The sequence below is a fragment of the Anser brachyrhynchus genome (assembly GCF_964034855.1).
Source record: "Anser brachyrhynchus genome assembly, chromosome: 2".
NCBI lineage: Eukaryota > Metazoa > Chordata > Aves > Anseriformes > Anatidae > Anser > Anser brachyrhynchus.
This window is the reverse complement of record NC_137695.1, coordinates 18207578-18225427: the sequence shown is the minus strand read 5'-3', so window position 1 is coordinate 18225427 and position 17850 is coordinate 18207578. Positions and strand designations below refer to the sequence as shown.

Here is a 17850-nt window from a genome sequence, read left to right as displayed (position 1 = left end):
GTGCGCGCTCTTGGCATGGGCCAGTGCTTTGCAAAAGTCAGGACAGCCCGTGTCAAGCATGTTTGATGTTGGACAATATTTTGTAATGTGGATAACAAAAACCACACAACGCAGGTACACATAAGTATGATTGCTTAATATGATTCATGTTTCTCAAATCCCTAGTTTAACCATGCAGCAGTTTAGGAAAAATTCCACGGCAGGTGCGATCTAAGCCCCATTTTGCATTCTTTTCACAATCTTTTATGAAAGATTGAGTCCTGCGATTATTTGATCCTACAAGCTTTACAGACATGCTTAGATAGCAATCTGTAGTACTGTTACAACCCTCAGGACTGCTTACAGTGCATAACTTTCAATAAATGCATTTTTCTTTAATCAAAACCCGAAACTATTACTTTTGTCTGGTCATTTTCAATTATTTATTTCTTACACAACTTTGTTTTTCAGGCTAAAAAAATGCTTATTACTGTCATTTTTTGTAAATGTTGATTTACAAAGAAGATTGATCAATTAGATAAAGAAATAATTATAAACCAGATGAAAAGCACTGGAATAGCTTCAAGTTTTTCCATTAAAGCTATTGTGAATTTTGCATGGTTATTAAATAAGAAAGGAATGACAAGAAAATAAGAAGAAATAAATCCTGCTGTAATACACGTAACTCAGTACCAGCCAGCATTTTACTCAACACCTTGTACCCTTCACTGGTTTTCAAAGCATTATCAAATTCGTATTCCAAGGCGCTTTCAGATTTGCTGAGTTTCCTGTTTAAAAATCATATTAATGTCCATGAACCTTCAGTTTTTATTTCTTGACTGTCTTTCAAGCAGTGTATTCTGTACATTGTAAAAGGATTGCTAATCAAAAGTACTGTTGAGCTGATTAATAGTATGTGCTTAGGGACTGACAAGTTTCTTCTGAAAGAGCCATCACCTAGAGTTACAGAGCGGATAGACTTCAAGCTTTTATTCCTTCTTTCCTTGAATGATTTTATGTCATGCAAAATGCCATGCAATGATAGCTGCGATGACTAATTTGCCTGTAATCATGCCTTACAAGACTGAACAAGTAGATAAACAGGGGAGAGCTCCACATCAGTGAAGCAGTGCTACTCTCTGCTATGTCCTCTGTAAAGAATTGTCATCAAATTTCATGAGATAGCCAACTTCCCTTAGACGTTGAGACTGTCATCCCTTCATGGCTGACAGATTACTTCTAGTTGGTATGGGGAAAGAAATGTAAACTCACGAGTGTCCAAACGGAGAAGATGCAGAAACCCCCTACTGAACAATGACAGTAATAAAACAATAGCTCCACAGAGATGCTAGGTTTTCATGCAAATAATAAAAATGGGAAACAACACAGTTCAAAGGATATACTTTATTGTTGCTCAGTCACACACAGGAAGAAGTTGAGTCACCTCAGCTTATGGGTACAGAGAGTCAGAAGAAAGGAAAGTACACAGTTATTCTGTGTTAGAAGGTCGATGCCATAGACCACAGACGAGCCGTACCTACACAGAAGAAATAGCACCCAATGCTGCAGCATAGCTACAAACAAAAATGAACCCCCCTTTCTAAGCAAGTTTGAGAATGATATGATCATTAAAACAATTAAAGGAGCATCTAAAATATTTTTGGTGTAAGTTGATTAAAAAATAGCATCATTAGGATGCTAGTAAAAGTTTAGTCTTTGTAAGTTACACTTCTTTTCAACACAGCATGGTTAAAATAGTACGAAAACATGAAATACAAACTTTCTTCTTCAGTTGCTGAGAGAAAACCAGATCCTTTTCACAATGTAGTTCTTTCTTGTATTATAGCTGAGTGGGCAAACGCACACACCAGAGCTTGAAAAGCAGTAGATGCAGGTGCTGTTTAGCAACACAGCAGCATACTGGAGTTAGTACGCTTTGTTAGGAAATACAGTTAGTTGCTGCAAGCACGGTTCTTTACTGATACTATTTCAGTGTTTCCGTAACCCTATGTAGTTTTTCTGCACAACAGCGTGCTGCATCATATTGCTGTGCTAATTTGCTCAGCACCGGCTCACCAGGCTGCATACAGCTCCACAGACATGCTCTGTGTTGCAACTGCTTTTTCCAAGCAAACTGCACATGCCCTGTGGACAAGCCTTCAGGCTCTCAGACTCTGCCTATACTGTGATTTCTCAGCTGGAGCATACTGTTAGTACTTAGAAGTTGCAGATGGTTAGAACATGTTACAGCTCAGAAATTGCATTTTCTGAGAAATCTCACCACTTTGAAATCTCAATTTGCCCCCTTTTAGAATGAAAACTATTATAATACTGCCTGGGAAATAGGCATTCCAGTAGCAATTTCATTTGGGAAGCAACGATTCACAGCACTCCAAAAAAGTAACAATTTTCTCTAGTGCACTGGAGCCCTGAGCCCCAGGAGGTCCCTGCATTCCCTGGGTCCCTGAGACAAGGAAGAGGTCACCATACAGGAGAAGAGCTGACGAATGGAAAACTGGCAGCCAATCCACCTAACAGAGAACCATCAAAAGTTATCTGTATTGCATTATAAGGCTTTCTAAGATAAGCTTTCATGAGATGTTTCATTCTCAACGAACCAGCAACTTTTGACAGAAAGCATTCCAGCTGAATGGCGTTTCCAAAGAGATGCATTCGGAGCTGGATGACACAATGATGAAAACATCTCAGGCTTGGCTAGCTGATCAGCATTAGTTAGGTACTACAAATCAGCCTCCTAAAACAACAGCCCTTGGGTCACCTTCTGCTGATCTCCTAATAGCAGCTTGCACTTGCTTCAGCAACACCACACGTGAGCACTACGAGCACAGCTACTTGTTAACGTATTTGTGCTTGGATAGAGAGAATCTCTTGGACAGAGATTTTTGCATTCTACCTTGAAGGCTTACAGTTAAATACAGATTACCAGGCTGCCCAGAAATTCTCCAGAACTAACGACCTTAACAAGGATTCTGTCTTTTTCTGCACAGTCCCTACATCATGCGAGTAGAAACTGTATGCAAGCTGTAAGAAAAGATTTCCCCGAGCAACTCAAGAATTCAGTTTTGGAAGATCTGTTCTTTTCAACAGCCTCATACAGAAGGTCTTTTCTTACCAGAGGAAGGTGTGCTTTAGGTACGTCACATCAAAAGTATATTTGGGCTATTCTGAACTGTGGAGCAGTGTCCCTGCACATCTTTTAAATAAACTTAATCTAGTGCAGGAGACACCTAACCATTCCTTATTAACTCTGTATTTCCTCCCATATATTCACTCTAATGGTCATCCTCAAATGTAGACTGTTGTCTTTCTTTTTCATTACAGAAGTAGCAGAAAGTATCACTTACTAGTAAAACTGTCTCCCATTTTTTCATTTTTAGATCTGCTTTGAGTTTTTTGTACTTTTGCCAGTTTTTAACCGTTTGGGCTGATATATACTCTGGTAGGTGTTTGCCTCTGGCAGTGGTTTATGGAAAAAAGTGTAGAGGCCATATAAAAAGCTGTATACTGTATGCAAAGAATGTGACAGAAATGAATTCACATAAGCAGTCTTAATTCTGGCATTTCCTAAGTCATGAAAGTTTTATTTTTCTGCCTTAATAAAGCTTTGGTTTTGTATATGCTTATGTGTTAAATATTTGGTACACAATAAATCACTGGCAGGTTACCACCTACCAAAACTCCATGGCCCCTACAAAAGTAAACATATGTAAGTATGGTATAGGTTGGACTAAAATGTTGCAACTACTCTTGGTACATCAAAGGGCCTTGAGGGAAATAAGATGGTGGTTAAAGAAAACATTTTTAAAAGCTAACACAAGTGAAAAAAAATGAGGAAAAAGTCTGGATACACTAAAGTCAACGGTAAAGCACACAGAGTTATAAATGGTGTCAGGATTTCACGTAGAAAACCAAAGTAGGAAAAAAATCTGGAGCTAGCTGGGTGCAAGATTGAATTCTTTACCTTTAGAAGTCTTCAAATCACAAAAACAATGCTTTTTTTCAGAACAAAAAAAAATATTTGGGTTAGTAGAGAGTATTTGTGTAGAGGTTTCTGACTTGTGTTATAAACAAGATCAAAATAAGAGACCTAACATCAACTTCCAAGCCTCTTCCTTGTCAATATGGAGGTAGGAAAAGATGGGCATCTTTACATGTTGCTTTAGTTGCTGGATTCTGTTAAGATTATTCTTCCTGAAACAAACAAACAACAATGACAATAACTATATTAAAAATCATATACTTAAGATTTTGAAAAGTTTTGGGGAAAGTTCCTTCCCCTTATCAATTTATGTCTAACAGTCAAAAACAATGCGTCAAACACTGGCCAATAATGAAGAAATGGAATCTAACCAAGGTAAACTTTGTTTTAGACAAATATAGAGCTACTGTTAAAAATGAGGGCCTGAACCTGAAATTCAAAATTTCAAAAAATTGATTATTACCTGTATTTCACTAATGCTGAAAAGATCATCATTCAGTCTCAAGGCTGACAAAAAGAACAAAAAAACATTTTTTTTTTTCCCCATAACTTACAGTAGCACAATTCCAAAAAAGCTACAGAGTTACAAGAAAGACAGGAATGCATCTTGGTTCTTTTGGTTTTCAGGGCAAAAATGGGAATAAAACTCCAGTTGTAATAATTGCTATGGCCATGCTCTTCCTCTCTTTTAGTTCACGAGAATTTCTTGTTTTCCAGACTAACAAAGGGACAAACAGCACAAGAGTGATACCACGGAGTATTTATGTGTTTCCAGTTCATCTAAGAACAACTGAACACACCATGAAATGCTTCTGCAAAGATAGTCACCATTGTACCAGCTGACAGTTTAGACCTGTGCATTTCTGAATGCAAGGCTAGATTTTTTTAATTATTATTATTTTTAAATGGAGAGTGAGGGCTATTCTGGAAAAGACAAACAAATTAAAACTATTCAAGCTGCTAAATACTGTAGACTTCATCCTCATTTACCCCATGTGAAGGAAGTTTACTACAGATGTCAATCAATTGTTTTGTGTGTATTCCAATTTATTGGAATACACACAATATATATATTCTATAAAAACACTTGCAACAAACAGATCTCTTATTAGCTTGTCTTAGTGCCTTTCTGTCAAATAAGAAGAATTCAGTTTTCTCTTTAAGAGACAAACTACACTCTTGCTGTATAAGAGAAAAGCAAATTAGCTTCCTTGGTTAGTAGTTTAGATTTCTGCACAGGAACTCAAAAAAGTTATTCTCAATAATGCTCCACTGTCTGGTGGTCTCTCAAATACCCTTTGTAAACAGTTTACATTGATCTTTGCTCCAAGCTGTGAGATGTTTATGGATCTTTTTTCAGTATGGCTATTTGCCCACCATCAAGACCCAAGGCCTTATTTTGGTAATCCTAAAAATAGGCTAGGATCAATTACAAAGACTTTTCTCAACAATGTAGTTTTAAAATAAATTTAAAGGCTATGATTTTGGCAAAAAAACACATTAACAGTCAAACTGGAAATGTTTCAAACACCGATTGATCAAGACCCAGCTGAGTTTATTCTACTCAAGATAGATTTTCATCAGATAGTCCAAGAAAAGTGTTTGTTTTGGCCTCTGTTTCTAGAAATAATATTAACCTGGCAATAATGCTGTTTCTATAAAGAAAAAGGCCGTTGAGCAGGCTAAATATCTATATCTTTCCTCTCATGTACTACATCAGTTCCCCTTACATTCTGTTTGCTCCGTATTTTCAGGAGCTGTGTTACAGTTTCTGTGCTGTGGTTCAATAACCTATCAAGCCCTCATAGGTACTTCCATGGCCAGAGTTTGTAAGAAGGTCATAGTCTTATGCACATGTGTTCAGAACACATCTCTGACCTGCAGCAGTGCTCCCCTCCCTCTATTTTTCACCCACAAGGATCTGAATCATAGGCAGCTAAGGTGCAGATTTCCAGGAGTTTGGGAGCCAAATATCATTTTACATTCTGAGCTGACATTTAGTTCTTTTGACATTTTTAGGTGGCTTTAAATGTCTTTAGCAACCCGGTTACAAATGTCCAGTGGCAGACTTGGAAAACCAACTGAGGTCTTCCAAACCCTATTTTGGCCCCTTCACCTCACTCTCCATTGCTTAAATACCACTCTTTGTACACTAAGGGAAAGAGGAGGCTTCCTTAACTTTATAGAAACGTTCAGGGCAGATACATTGGAGAATGTAAGACCCATAGTTACTAGAGGAAAAGAAGCCTATAAGAAAGAATAAACCTATGGAAATTTTCATTTTTAGTGTAAGAGGATTACACTTTTTATTTCATATGACCTTTAAAGAGGAAAAGTAGAATATGGTATTGTAAAACAAGACTATCTTCACTTTATGAGACAAGAACATACTCCCAAAGTTGCAAATGTTCACATAAATGAGACATTCCTTTTGTATGTCTGCATTCTTGTTAATGAATTCTTTCTGCATAGGAAAGAAAAAGAAAACAGAATATGGGGAAAAATATGAAGATTAAGATGCTAAAATATTCTCTAGAAGTCCTATTACATTATCAACACTCCACTGGAACAAACTGTAGAGCTGGATTTTCACAAGTAACAAATCAAATATATATCATGTAAGTGAAAACAATTCAAAAATCAGTGCATGCCAGTTGCTAAATTTACTTGGAATGCACATTTATATGTTTCAGGCTTGCTTTCAACGTATGCTTTTCAAATTGTCTCTCTATCCAGCCATCAGCTTACTTTTGAGTTGCCTCTTTAAGAGAAAGGTGAACCAATGAAGAGATTAAGAAAAAATGTGCTTCTATGTGCTTTCCTTCCGTGTAGTGAATTGGGCATCATCTTTGACACAATCATACATCCACATCCTGCCAGATCAGCTGTATATAGAGCTTGCTGATTCATTCTTTGCAATAACTCTAAAATAGATATGTCTATTTGTCTTTCTCTATGTCAAAGCTTGAAGCAAGGCTCTCACTTCATATCCTTATCCTTGGTCTCAAGATGTGGTCTTTCCCCGACATTTATTCTTTCTGGCTCAGAAGATGGTTTTTGCTTTTTTTGTTTGTTTGTTTGTTTCTAGGCCTGACAGTAGGTGGTTTTGTTGTTGTTATAGTTGTTTGTTTGGTTTATTTGTTGGTTTGTTTTTATCACTATGTCTCTGCATTCCTCGGCTGGCACTGGCTTCGCACTTACATCAAACAGAAGCTGTTTATCTTCACTTTCAGGTCCCTCCAGAGACTCTCCATACTCACCATGACCTCCTTCATTATGGACGTATCAGCTCCCACCCCTCCTTCGCCCATTTATTAAAATTTCCAAGAGCCTTCATGTCTTATTCTTCACACCTGAAACTTCTAAAAAGCCTCTTCAAAAGTTGTTGGGTGTTTGTTTTTTTGTTTGTTTTGTTTTGTGTTTTTTGTTTGTTTTTTGATTTTTTTTTAATCAAGTACAGTGCAGTACATGTACTTACTACTCTACTAGTGCTACCAGTATTTAGAAAGGTACTATCTCTGACAGCTGGGGATAATCTAAATGCTGCTGCAAAGAGATTTCATTTGAAAGTGAGCAAAAATAATACTGAAGAATGTACACAAAAAAATTGAGCTGTGTTCAGAGATAACAAGAGAGACAAGAATAATTTTAGAGGCAAAAAGGGAGCAGAAACAGAAACCTCAGCATGAACAAGAAAGCTTAGAGTATAAACACCAAATTTCTTTCAGGTACATTCACATTGACAAGTACCTTATTTTGTAATTGTTTTTCGTTCAGGGAAAGGTCAGCCTACACATAGAGTCAGGTGCTATGAAGAACAAGCAAGGGTACTGAAACATGGACTGGAGTAAGAAGATACCCTCTGGATCTCACAAAAGAGCCCAGAAATACAACGCAAAATGATAAATCATGCAATTTTGTGTCACCAGTCATGAATCTCCATGCACCGAAAGGCGGCCTCCTCTCCTTGCTACTTGTGCTAGTCCCTAGCATTGACAAACTGAATTTACCCACAGCTAGTCTCTTACTGCTCTTTTGGTAGTTCTGACACCCTTTTATGTCGTACCTGAATGAAATACATCTGCAATCTTTCTAGTGTCTCTTCACATTGGTCAGTAACTTTAAGCAGAACAGGTGTTCATTTGCAGGTTGAAAGCTTCTGGTCCTTGTCCACCAGGGGCTCCAATGTATGAGCACCCAATGTACGGACTCCAGCTCTGTTCCATATTGGATATAAAAAAAGAGAAAAAAGAAAAATAAACACAGAAAACCTGCTTTTGAATAGGAGTAAAAACTGAAAATATGTTTCTTCCATTAAAATGGATAAAAACCAGCATTTTCTTTGTTTTTCTCTTCTTGTTTCTTCATTAATTTTGCATATGCACTGAAGAAGTCTTTAAAATTTTAGTGGGCATTTAGAATGTTCCTACAAACAGTTCAACAATAAAGGCAAAGTCTTTTATTTCTTTTTTAATTTTTATTTCTATTTTGACATTGACAATGCCAGTCATTTTTGATAGGCATTGTTGCTTTCAGAGAATAGAAAACCCTTCCTAATTCACAAGCCCTCTCATTTCATTAAACATACCTACACTATATTTTGATGGAGACCAACGAGAGGTGCTCTCTTTTGGTTGTTCAAAATCTCTAAGCATTATCACAGATGTAACTGTCTGACCACTACAGCGATTTGGGACACCACCCAGACAGGAGTGTTTTAAAAAGCAGGTAGGTGAATAAAGTAATTGATAACGTTTACAACTGCTATCACAATCACGTATCAAAGAATGTTAATGCTACGCTTCAGTCCAAAGAAGCATATTGGACTGAACACAGGTATGGGACAAGTACTTCCTTAAATGCTTTGCTGAAATAGAGCCATAAAACAGAACATGCCCCTTTTCCAGAAAATCCTGGACAAAATTGGTTAAGAGCTTCAAGCTATTTAAGCCTATTTGAGAAAATAATCTGCTCACCTTCAGAGAAAAATTATCAACCAAAGGGTCTATCATGCCTATCATATTTTTAAACCAGAAGAAACACGTTTTTTTTTCTTTTTTCAAAGGCAAGCTACGTTATTTGAAACACTTGCTGCAAAAAAAAATTCACCCAGAAAACTAAAGCCACATCCTGCCTTAGTGTGTTCTGCAACAACTCTCATAATTACCACTGACATAGCTATTACATGGGAATCCTCATCTCCAGGAACACCAAAGACTGGTAAAGCATTTTATTCTGGCTGATATACTTTAGCTGTTGAATGATTCTGATTTCTGCTGGTGAGTGAAAGCTTGTTTTTCCTTGCTGTCACTGGAAGCTCTATTGTGGCCAGCAGAAGGTTGTGTCACTGGACAAGAATACAAATGTTTTTTGACAACTGGACACTCAAGCTATCATATAAAGAAAATATGACAATATTTAATATATTAATTATAACCATATTCCAAAAATAATATGAACTGTACATTGCAACTGTGCAATATAGAAATTAGAGTTATTCAATGGAAGGGGAAGTGAGAATTCACTTCCTCTGACTAAAGTTAAAAAATACTAACAAAGCTATTCTAAAGTTCCTCTTTCATATATCATTGATTTTATTAAATTCAAATAGACCTCATATTCAACTTGTATTTTTTGGGAAACTGTACTGTCAGCACCATCTGGAAAACACTGTTAGCTTAATACTTCTATCTATCTCAGTGGATCACTCACTGTCTTATGCTCTTGTGAATCATGTGAGATGCTAGTCTTGAGTAAAAGTGATGCATGCAGCCAAAGGGATCATTCCTCTGATATCATTCCTCTGAACAGTGGAAGGAAAGTCTCAGCTTGACTCTTGCATGGCTCACAGACATTTGGTTGCAGTCCAGCACCAACTACAGGCCACGGAGGGCTGCAGAAGAGAGAATAGGAAGGTCAAGGTCCCCAGATTTTTCATAGCAATATTCAGAGCTCAGCTGTACCATACTTGAGCAGGGTATGTACTACCATTCAGATAATCATGGAGGCAAAATTTGATAGACTAAAGTGAAATTTAAAAGTTCCTCCGGAATCTTATACTTATTTACCAGTAGCAGTGTAGACTGTCAAGCATGAGCTGAGACCACAGCCGCAGTGTGTTAAGCTCTAACAAGCAGCTTTTCTTTTAGCATTTAACAAACAATATTGTGGTAGGGGAGAAACTGATGAATATTTATTTGTTTAACTATTGTCCTCTTTCTTACACAAACCTAACACTGTGTTCTGAGCTGGCTAATAAAGGATACCTGTATGCTATGACAAAGCCCTTAGCCTCAATTTTTTATATTACAGGGACCTTTTCTGTAGACTCAACTTGCACTGCTAGGCCATAAGTTGGTTAGGGTCATTGGGACCTACGAGAAAAGACTGTCTGTGTATCCAAATTCCAAAATATCGATGCTCGTTTCAAAATACAATGTATTTTAACAGTAATGGAGATCTTAAAATAGATATATGGCTTCCACTATTTGTTGCAGATATTTATTCTAAGGTATCATGAAACAGATGTGTTTAAGGTTGAGCAATCCTAGAATATATTAAAAATCAACAGTATGGCTAAAGTGTTGTGTTTGTTGTTGTGTTTTTTTTTTTAAGTTTGTCTAGCATAGTACCAGCTTTAATGTGCTTTTTAATATATATATTATATCAGAATTTAAATGCTTCGTACATTCAAAAACTAAAGGTGAAGCTATAATTGTGCTGCCCCTAACTGTAGCCATGCTAGGAAGAGATTAGTCAATATTTTGCTTTCCGGGGTGTTGATATTCGTGCTCTCTCCCCGCACACACACCCTCAGAAGACAAGAAGCCCCACCTTCCTGCCTTTTTGCAGAAGCCATAAATAAGGCCTGAAGGTATCTGGGTTAAGATGGTTGAGCAATCTCCATCTAAGTCTGCACTTTTCAGAAGTGTGAGCTGCTCTCTGAGTGCTCACACAGACACTAATTTTGGTACTTCAGAGACAAATACTATTAGCAGCTTCTTTGGTTTTCATGAAGGGTAAAATTAGGACAGTGAGAATCATGATGGTGAGAAAAATAGGACAGTGAAAATCATGACAGTGAGAATCAGTCTGGGGGTTGGAACTGGATGATCTTTAAGGTCGCTTCCATCCCAAACCACTCTGTGGTTCTGTGACGGCCTCTGCAACCTACTGACTGACTGCTTAGATGGATACAAGTGGATGGGCACGTTAAGATCACTAAATATTTTTTCAAACGGGACAGAAACTCAGCAGATATCTCACGTTTACTGAAGAAAACCAGTGCCATGGAAGTTCACAGGGATATCTGAATCCTGCTCAAGAGAGTCATGAGAACTTCAGTTTGTGTCCTCTGTGTCACTGCTACCAAAAAGCTTTATTCCATTGTCCCGTGTAGGTTAAGTTGATGTGGTGGTTGGCACTGAGAGACAAGTGCTCCCGGTGAGTCTCCCTTCCTCAGGCTGCATTTCTCATTCCTTGGAACAACTGATAAGCAATAGCCAGGTCCACAGAGGACAAATAGCTACTAATTACAGCGGATATTGTAACTGCATATCAGTAATTGTACTCTTCTGACTATAATAATCAAACTTTTAAAGCTAGCAGGCATAGTGGAAGACACATTAAAGGAAACAAACAAACAAACAAACCACATTCCTTAAACAAGATTCTGATGTCTAGAGGATGTCTTATGGCCATGTACCACTCCAATTCAAGCCCTAAGCATGAAAAAAGCCTGTTGGGAAATCAGTTTCCACACCAGCCATGTCTACAGTTTTCCATCCTCCAATGATCAGAGGCACAAGCTCTTGGACTGATATTGAACTTGGGAGGTGAAGTAACAGCATCAGCCAAAATTACCTTTCTCCATATTTACCTCATCAGAATACTGTGCCTCTGCCAAATGCCACGCTAGCAATAAATATTTGCTTCGGTCATCTACCAAGAGGGATTAATGCAGCACATCCTACCCAAAACAAATCCATTAAACAAACCAAATCACTTGTTAAATTCATATGACTGAGCTACCTTCATATTCACTTCCCTTTAAGGTGGAGCAAGAAGATGAAACTCTATCAGTTTTCCCCATCTGCTTCCAGATTTAGTGTGCGACTTCAGGAAAGTTCTGTTCCCTACCTTGGACCCTTGTGAGAAGTAAGTAAGGACCATACACCTAAAATCTACTCTGCAGGAACTTCCAGGATCATCTGCTCTGGAAAAAAAAATAGGTCTAAAGACTATTTCTGAAGTTTTCCATCAGTTTGTTAGACACACAGTTACGCTGATGGGAAATAAGTAGAGATTGTGCAAAACCTTCACTTCTCACTTCTTCATGTTATAAAAGAAAGCCCAGCTGGCACATAGTGCCACTTTCTTCATACTGCCCCTCACCCTGCACACACACTGCGACTGGCTGAATGCAATACAGTGCAGCTCTAAGCGACAGACATACTCACCGTAAACCACAGAGCCTCCTGTTGGCACGCAGTTACAGAAAAGCAAATGCTTGTGCAAAACGATGCAACCTAGCCTCTGCACCTGAAAACGAAGGACAAGATTTTACCAGCTGCTGGAGGATTTTTCTGGTACAAATGACTCTGCACCGCACTTTATACTTTGTCGTGTGGCTATTTAAATTACTGCATCTATAAATTAGTCCTAAGTCAAGGAGAATTGCCCATCATTATTAGTCCTTAGGAAATGTTAGAGAAATATTCACAGCACTAGAAGTAAAACTCTCTTCTCATTTTACTTATGAGGGAAGTGTTGGACTAACTACTGAGATGGAAAAAAGAGTAAATACACACTTGGACATCGCGGATACTTTCTGACACACAAAAAAAAAAGTGAAATCTCCAAACAAAATTATGAAGTTGTTTTCTGACTTTACAATCATTTCGGCTTGAGAGATACAGTGTCTCCTCCTCAGAAGAAATCCCAGCACAGTTTATCTACTATTATATACCCAAAATAAGACCTGTAAGAGTTTCAAAGTCTTTTGATAAGCCTTCAGGCAGTGGGGTAAATTTTACTGTTCATATGAATGCAACCAAACAGTCAACACAGATCAAGTAAAGAAGGTTTAACACAGGTATGATCAGAAGAGCTATGTCAGAAAGGGCTCACACACAAGTTCACACAGATTGACTTTTGGAGGGAAGAAAACTCAAATGAACATTCTTCTGTGTAAATCACATTTACAGCCTTTTTAACAATCAGGAAAAAAAAGGGGAAGGGGATAGAGAATCACAGAGGAAAAAAGTGAGCAAATAAAGGACTGAATAGCTAGAAATGAATAAAATACATCATTCATTTACTTCTGTTAACAGAGCCAGGTAATCCCATCTTCTTTAGTCTTCAAATACCCTTTGTATTCACTTCAGTAAGAAGCTTCCAATCTTTGCTTCTATCATGCTCAGTTTGTCATACATGTGAAATCTAACACACGGCATTAATAAAATCAAATGTCCAATTTAAAATGATGCTTCTCATTAAGCTGACTTTTGTACACACTGCTCTGAGCAATAGCAAAAAGCCTGTCCTGTAAAGTTGAAGAAACAATGTTAATAATAAATGCTGACATTTTCAAATGAAAACCCTCAGGTTACAATTTTCGTTAATAACAAGTAGCATTCTCAATAAGTTAGATGATATTTCAGTTTTCTATGTAACAACATTTACAGTGCAGACAATTTCATTATATCATAAGATTAATAAAACTAATAAACAAGTTATGGTCACGCTTTTCCTACCACAGTTGGAATTTTTGTTAGATGCCCAGCTCTTGCTGGGAAGAAATGGGCCGACCTGAATAGGTAATTTTGAATAACAGAAAGGGATATATATCCCCTATGTATAAGCACTCACAAGAAATAGGGATGTACACAGAGTGATACTTATATGCGGGACCTAGAAAATTGAGACCTGATCAAAAACTCACTGAACCAAGGGAAAAACGCATCTCTAGGTTTTGAATTAAAGCCTTTGAAAATATAGTGGCATAAAGCCTATACATGTAAATAATTGCCTGAACATATGGAAAGGGAAGCCACTGATTAACATGAGCCTCTACTGTATATAAAGGAAACAAATTAAGCAAGAAAGTGGAAATTATCTTCAAATCCTCATAGTGCGCAGAATTGCAGTAATTAAGCTGTGATCGTAAAGCTTTCAAAACTATTTCTGTCCTAATTTTCTGCAGTTAAAAGCGCGAATTTTCTAGCTCCACTACTGACATTTTCAAAAAGCCTGAGAGCCTCTTCTTCAGCTTTTCATCCATGTAAATGTTGTGTTTTGCTTTTGGTTTTTTATTTTAAGAACAAATTCATGTAAACTTTCCTAAAACTAGTTATGGAGGGTAACTCTCAATTCTGAATGACCAACAGATACCGTTTAGTTGTTTTAGAAAAACAAACTTGCAGAGTAGCTCTACTGTTCCTTATACTTTCTTGTCTTTCATGTTCTTTGACACAAGATAATTCTTGACTTCAGCTCACTCTGATACTACTAACTGCACCTCAGCTTCAGGATTCCTGCTAACGCAGTATCTCTGTAAGTGGATTTCTCTGATTAGCTGGTGCATTGTTCCCTTCACTAAGGCAAATAATTACGTTCCTTTATCAAGAGCTGCCTCTATCCATATAACTGCGGTCTCCTAAATTAAAAAGCGCATATGAGAATCAAAAGGATGGAAAGACGGATGGACAGAAGGGCTGTTCTTCAGCCCTTGAATTTCTGCTTCTTCCTTATTTTTTTTTTATTTGAAGATTTATGTGATGTACTTGTTAACAAGGTTCTGCATCCAATCCAATCCAATTTACTTAAATTTGTTTTACAGTAATTCTTCAAAAGCTCTTTCTGGTAATTGCTTACATACAAACTCTCAAATGAGAGCTTTCCATCTTTCTCATAGGAAAGTTTAATAGTTTACAGTTTCTCTGCATTACTGCATAATCACAAAGGAATATATACATATATGTATATATATAAAACTGCAATAGAATTAAATCCCAATGTAAGAACACAAGACCTGTACTTGCTACTTGATTATCCCTATACCTTCTGCTTTCAGCTTTATCATCTAGGAATATCCCAAGCAGAGATACAAAAATTTCCAAATGCCCTTACTTGATATCACAGTCTGATGTGGTGCTGTGATTCATTTTGCACAAATTGCAACCTCTTCAAGGTTTCCTGAAAAAAACCTGATGTCTTAGTGCAATCTGGTATACTCCAGAGGATATTCCAATCACCGTGCTAAAGATCTTCACCATGTCTACAGAGGGCTACTTCAAAGAGGATACTCCATCATTTAGATGAATAATTTTTATATATTTTTTTTACTTTTATTTTTAAATGTTGGCCAGTGGCACAATGGCTTGGCAACATCTTATATATCTGCAGCCTTCTCATTGATAAAAATGAGGTCTATGGGCTGATCATGTGTTTCTCATGGCAGGTAAGATCACAGTCAACACAGTGTCACATTTGCCCTATGAGAAAATGAAGGTCAGCCTTAAAAGCTGACCATTATCAGTGCATAAAGTGATGTTAATGAAACTTAAAGAAGTGCACCTACAGTAAAATATTACATTTTTGCCAGTGGAGTTTTGGTTTCCCAACATTAAAAACATTTGTTTGTTCCCTTTCAAAAACAGATGCTCTGCTTTAACTCTGAATTATCTTCTGCTTAATGGAAACTTACATTACAGTAAATGCAATCCACAAGGACTCTGCAGATTAACAACACTCCCAGAGCTGCGGGTGTATAACGACAGCGTATCTACCCAGTGATCTGCTCTCCAGTGATAAGAAAAGGAAAAGAGCAATTTGCGATTGCACTCGTCAAATCTTGAGTCATGCAACTGCTGTGAAACACACAATTGTTATGTGGGTGGGGAGTGTGCCTCTTCTTTCCATTACAAAACAAAAAGCATTTGGAGAAGAGCAGAACACAGGGCTGAAATTCAGGGGAATGATTCTGCTACATGTTCATTTTAGCTGAGAACAGAGAAAACGAATTAGGAAGCATTACATATCTCCACCTGCTCTTGCCACAAACGTTGTCTCTCTCTAACCATGTCATTAATCAGGTCCATATCTGCTGCAGCATTTCCCTCACCACATTTCTTCCTTATGAACACATGATGGCCTCCACCCATCCCACTGGAGCACGATGCTCATGCTCCTGAATGCAGCCCAAAACCTCAAACAGCATTCAAGATTTTCTGGGATTTCTGTGATTTTCTTACTGTTTTCTCCTTGCTTTTCTTTTCCTTGTGCTCTTCTTATCTTCACTGTTCCTCTTAGGGAGAACGATGCTGATCTGTCATAGCTAGGTAAAAGGAACGCAGGAAAATACTAACATTTGGCTTTCTCAACTTGTATTTTATGACACTTAGAGAGGGCAGCAATAAATAAAACTACACAGAGAGGAAACAAAGGCTCATTTGCATCACCAGAATAGATTTTTGTACATTATCATACAAATAACTTGGTCATGTATCTTGAGAAAATTAAAATAAGTGAGAAACCACTAGCACAGTCAGGGTGTGGCCATATTACTGCTAGGTCACACGTAGAAGTGAAGTAACACTTTTTGGCAAGAAAATGCACCATCAGCTATAATTCTAACACATGCAAAGTGTTTGCTTCAAGTTGCAGATTTCAAAATTGTCCTTGGGATGATTTAAAAGATAAATATTTAATTGCCGTTCTGCATTTTTAAACTACCTCTTTCCTTGGCACCATAGTGATCCCAAAAGGCAAAAGAACAACTGCAAGGAAAGTCAGCAAAGAAAATATGCACTATCCATGGGGTCTCAGACTCCCAAGCTGCTGAACTAATATGAGTTTATTAACTTTGTGCATGATATTTCAAATGCTAGTACGTTTGCAGATTGGGACGTATTTTTTGCCTGGCCAAAGATGTAGTTCGGAGTTCAGCAAAGTCTCTGGTAAATTTTAGCCAGCTTCTCAATTAAACAGTGCGTGGTGGTTTGTTTGTTTCTTCAATTGTTTTTGGGGGGTGGTCTTTTTTGTTGTTTTTTTGCTTGTTTGTTTGTTTTTAAATAACAGGAGTAGAACAATGTACTATTCCCTAAATGCAGTCTTAAGTATAGCTGAACCATCTCAGCTGTATTTCTTCAATGCAATTACTCCTTAAAGCATTGACACGTATTTGCCGTGCAAAAGTGGTGGTAATTTAAAATGCTACCATCCTTCTGCCATAATTATCTTATCTCCAGCAGTACTGGAAGAATGGAACACACGATTCCTTCTTCCTTCGCTGATTTGGAGCAAAACCTGGTGTTTCAGTATAAATGGCTTAGGAACTATTAAGTTAACTAAACTACCTGACAACTTTTTAAACTGACTTTGAAGTAACATAAGTTCAAGACGGAGACATTCCCCTTTTTGGGGGGCGGGAACAGGAATTTAACGTGTTATACAATTATTCCTACTCAGTGAAGGAAATTTTAGTACACCTCACTTCACAATGCCACAGAATGATGCAGAAATGCCATAAAGCCAACTTGCTGGCTTGAGGCAGCATTATTTAAAAAAAAAAAAAAAAAGTTTTTAGACAGTCTTTCTAAATGTAGTGGGAAGAGAAATCACCTTTCTGTCTGAGAACCGCCCGGCCTAGCCGTGAGGTGACGAGGGGCAGGAGAGGAGCGGGAAACGCGACACCTCCCGCCTGGGCTTTCAGGCTCCATTTTGTGGGTCCCCCCCACCCTCCAGCGGGGACCTCGGCTCACCACAGCCCTCGGGGCCGCCTCCAGCGGGGAGTCCCCGCGTGTCCCCGTGAGGGGAGCCGGACCCGGGCTCTGCGGGACGGCTGCCCCCGGCGGCTGAAGGCGGAGGGC

The 17850-nt window shown here is 38.0% G+C and overlaps 1 long non-coding RNA gene across 2 annotated transcripts; it reads right to left on the bottom strand.

The window, feature by feature from the left end:
* On the bottom strand, window positions 1-17743 carry LOC308191175. 2 transcript variants are annotated; one of them, XR_013947753.1, is made up of 7 exons: window positions 17603-17743; window positions 16234-16316; window positions 12439-12520; window positions 9692-9872; window positions 8046-8196; window positions 4443-4486; window positions 1-4191 (listed from the first exon to the last, which is right to left on the bottom strand). It is a non-coding gene; the product is annotated as an uncharacterized lncRNA (long non-coding RNA). The 2 variants fall into 2 exon arrangements; XR_013947754.1 differs by lacking the exon at window positions 4443-4486.
* Between the last annotated feature and the right edge of the window lie 107 nt (window positions 17744-17850).